This window comes from Podarcis bocagei, assembly GCF_964188305.1.
Source record: "Podarcis bocagei genome assembly, chromosome: 6".
NCBI classification, from domain to species: Eukaryota; Metazoa; Chordata; class Lepidosauria; order Squamata; family Lacertidae; genus Podarcis; species Podarcis bocagei.
In genome coordinates, this window is record NC_138130.1 from 78910300 (window position 1) to 78915094 (window position 4795).

Genomic DNA, 4795 nt, shown 5'->3' on the forward strand with positions numbered 1-4795 from the left:
CAAACTGTGTTTTGGATACTTAACTCAAGAGACTAAGCCAGGAACCGTCACAGCTTCTGAGGAGTTGAGCAAGCCAAGCTTTGTAGTATCCATGTGAACTAGACAATCGGCACTGTTTGCCCTTGGTATTCTGTGAGGTCTCGTGTCATTTATGAGATAATAAAAAACAAATACAAATGCCTTTTCTATGATCAGATTACAATTCACTTATTGTTAGGGGATTTTCTTCTTATTTTCTGAAGGGATGGCATATCACAATTACCGTATTTTTCGCTCCATAAGACGCACCAGACCACAAGACGCACCTAGTTTTTGGAGCAGGAAAACAAGGAAAAAAAAAATCTGAATCTCAGAAGCCAGAATAGCAAGAGGGATCGCTGCGCAGTGAAAGCAGCAATCCCTCTTGCTGTTCTGGCTTCTGTGATAGCTGCGCAGCCTGCGTTCGCTCCATAAGACGCACACACATTTCCCCTTACTTTTTAGGAGGGGAAAAGTGAGTCTTATAGAGCAAAAAATACGGTAGGTTAGTGTTAAAACATGGTCTTGGCAAGGTGATTATGGTTCACTGTAGCCAGAAATCTTGTCCTGTAGATAGCAACATAAATAGGTTATGAGATACAAAAATTTCCCAGGATTACATCACTGATTAAAGTGTCTTTTAAAAACTTTAGTAATGTGTTGGGCTATCCTGATGCTAATGTGTCCCCGAATGAGGCAAAGTGAAGGTTGACACCTTATGTTTGTGAGATGAATGGATTTCAAAAACGCCTTTAGTGGATATTATCACTCCACCTCAATCACTGAGGTTCTCCGATGGAGCACTTCTGGTGGTGTCTCAGAATGGCTCCCCAAAGCAGCAACACCAAAGGGAATCAGAAACCCCCTTTCCTGCATTACCTTAACAAAAGTAACCCAGCCAGTCACTGCTGGCTTTTGCTACACTGATGTCATCTGCTAGCTCATTACAAATGTTGTGTGTGGCTTCTCCATAATTTCTATTTAATTAGGTCAGTATCTTTCAAACCGTACCTGCGGTTTGATTTATTTTGTTTGCCTTTGGTGATCACTAAGAACAAGAAGCGATTCGACAGAAGTCAATTGTTCTCTGCTTTTTCTTTTAAAGTCCCCTTTGGGTTTGAAAGCTCATTAGAAGCTGTTTGGGACCTTTGAAAACCCCTATGAAGATTTGTGGCTATACTTTTCTTCCCCCAATATTTGTCTGTTTGTTTCCGTTGCTGTAGCTGAGTTCATCAAACAAACACCGAAGCAAGAGGAATTAATTATTTCTTTCTCTCTCTCTCCAGATGCAATTTGTTGAGTAGATGAAAGCAACTCATCAGACGCTTTCCTAGACAGCTGTGTCCCAGAACACATATGGCCAGTGATGGGCACTTTTGGTCTATAACAAACATTTACCAGAGACATTAAAATGGTACCTTTGCTTAGTATTTTTGTACTAGATCCTGGTAAGCATGATTTTCCTTGTTTATTTCTTTGGAAAAAAATAGCACAGGGGCTTGTGGAATCAGGATGTCCATGCTTCTACTACATGTTTTTCTGAGAGACAGGGAAATCAATTCACAGTTTCCATTATGGGAAAAGAGATAAACCCAGACTGAGTGGATGCTTGAATCCAGGTTTCCTTTGTCCAACACTTTAATCACTTGGGCATTGCAGCATATTTGTGATCCACATTCCTTATATATTTCCTGAAGTTACAGTGACAACATATCCAATCAGGATTCTCCTATCATAGTGGAATGAAAGTTTCCCTAGCCACAAAAATTATCAAGGTTTTACTCTGCATTGTGAAAGCCTATACAACCCTTAACACAAAAGAGGTGACAGCAATGTATTCCACATTATTTCCATATTATACCTTTTAAAAAAATCTGTTTTTCCTCTTTAAGTAGTTGTGCAATTTCTAAAACATTGACCGTGAAGCTGGCCCTCTTCATGAAGTTGCCTTATTTGTTACTTAACTTCACTGGAAATAGAACTAAGCATTTTAGGTGTTGTAGTCAATTTTACAAAGCAAGTATTCCAAAGTGTTTATTAGGCATGCACATATATGCTTTTGCATATTCTGTAAAGCCCTGACATGTATTACTGTCAGAGAAATACAATTTCTTAACTAAATGCACATCCTGCTAATGAGGTTAAGTCACTTCTGGCATGCAGAATATTGAGTGCATCTCGATATTAATGTGTTTGGCCAACCAGTGACATTGCATAATGACAAAATGTTTGAAGTATGCTGGGAATACAGTTAAGGGCTCTTATTGATATTGCCATTAAAAATGCGGCACACAGTTGTACGTTCATGGGGAGAAATCATTTGCAAATGCAAATTGCAGTGCTGGGGCATCAAAGCAAATGGAGTCTCTGAGGAATACCATGGCTATTGTTTTCCAATTCAGTTTACCTTTCTAATACAGTTCAAAGTTGCTTTTTTCCTTCTTGTCAAAAATTAAAATAAGCACTTGTGCAAAGCTTATTTTAAAGAGAAACTGAACTGGAGGCTTAATAGGGACCCGAGGAACTGGAGTGTATGGTGGGGGGAAGGAATCCGAAAACAGGACAAGTATTTCAGAAGCAACGGCCTAGTTTTATAATCCCAGGATCAGAGAGGCCTCTCAAAATATGTCCTCAGTGATTCTAGCAGAGTATAACAATGAAGGCGACAGGTGTCACTCATATCTTCTAAAGTGGAGGCAAGCTACTCCGACAAATAAGGAATTCTGGTGAAAATAGAGCAAAGCAAAATGCATAATTCATCATCCACAATACAGGACAGTTGAAAGAAAGCCACAGGAGCATCTATATGAAGTGAGGTGGATTGCTTACCCAGTCACTAAAAAGACAACAGTCTAAACAACTAAGGACATAAGGAAAGCATAAACTTGATGAGCATGGTCTGAGGGCAGGACTGTTGTCAGGGTCAGCATCATAGGTGTATGTACAGGGTGTGCCGACTGTGTCCAGGCACACCCTAATGTCAAACACACAAAAGTGGCTTTGTGAGTCCCTGAACTTACTCAGCTATAGACCATCAACCCCACAATGACAACCAGGCTACTTTTCCATGTCTCCCAAGGACCTGCTCCTCATGTCCGGCCCCAGCAGTGTCACCATAGCTGCTAGTGCATTGCGGAAATTTTGTCCCAGGCTTTTTAGACTCGTCTACCCATGTACTATCTGAAACCATTGGTTGCCAGATGTGAAATATGTTGGCATTATTTTCAGCTCTCCCACCCCAATACTTCACTTTCTTTGAGGCCGCTGATCACATGCTATGTCTGGAAGATACTGAACATACGTTCTCCCCCCCTCCCCTAGTGAGTTTAATGAAGTTTCAGTTTCTTTCATAATACCCTTTATGACTGAGTAGGAGTATGTCTTCAATAAATGTTTGTCTTCAAAAACAACACCTTGGTGCAGACTCTAATGAAACAGTATGTGAAGCCTTGCAATGGACAGATATTCTATACTGCTTGTTGCTGTGTGAGCTTGCTTATCCTTCCCCTGACAGCAGTGACACCTTGACTGTTATGACCAGATTGAATTGCATGTGGTGTGTGTTCTTGATGGGCCCCTGAACTTTGATCTCTTTCCTGTGAAATAATAGAAAAGCTCGACACAGACACTTGTTTCCGTGGACAGCGAAGATCAAAAAGGACCTCGCACAGCCCAGAAACTTCACAACTATTGATTTTAACCAACTACAAATACACTAGCTAGACTCTGAAGTGAGCTTCCCTCTTACGGATTTTGTCATCAACTCAAGAATGCTCAGGCCTGGTTTTATATGCATTGAAGGCAGCAGGGGTTGTTGCCACCAGGTTCAGACAACGCTGGATCAGGTCTTGCAGAGTGAATGAGTGAACAGTTTTCATCTCTAGATTGAAATGAGCTGTCTGTGAATCCATGCCACTAAAAAAGGAGGTTTGGATTTGTATGGTAAGCACACTATCAGAACTACCCTATCCCCTACGTGCAGCACTTAGAATAACAGAATCATAGAACTGTAGAGTTGGAAGAGACCACGAGGGTCATCTAGTCCAACCCCCTGCATACCTGCCTATAATAATCATCTATATCTATATGTGCTGCCCATCTGACTGGGTTGCCCCAGCTACTCTGGGCAGCTCCCAACAAAGTATTAAAAGCACAATAAAACACCAACCATTAAAAACCTCCCTGAACTGTCTTCAGATGTCTCCTAAAAGTCAGGTAGTTGTTTGTCTGTCTGACATCTGATGGGAGGGTGTTCCACAGGGTGGGCGCCACTATTGAGAAGGCCCTCTGCCATGTTAGGGCATATTAACAAAACCCATCGTCCAAGATATACCAAGTGCACCCTTCTATACAATCCACTTGAAGGTTTAGATTTCAACACCCTCTAAACATGAGACCAGGTGTTTGTGAACCTCATTTCAATGAGAGCCCTAACACATGCTATTGACAGATTAATTCCAAAGTTAGATGAGCCCCTCTTTCTAAATAATATTAACCACCATAGAATTGTAGAGTTGGAAGGGACCAGGAGGGAGCATAGTTCAACTTCCTGCAATGCAGAAATCTTTTGCCCAGTGAGATCAAGAATCTCATACTCTACTGATTGAGCTATCATCACCACCACCACCTCATCTTCCCTCCAAGATGCTCACAACCACCCTGTGAAATAGGTTGGGTTGAGAGAGAGCTCACAGGGTGCTCATTGGCTCACAGTAACTTTCAACCTTTTCTAAGATCAAACATAATTTTTGATCAGTACAGGCACATTTCTAGCCCC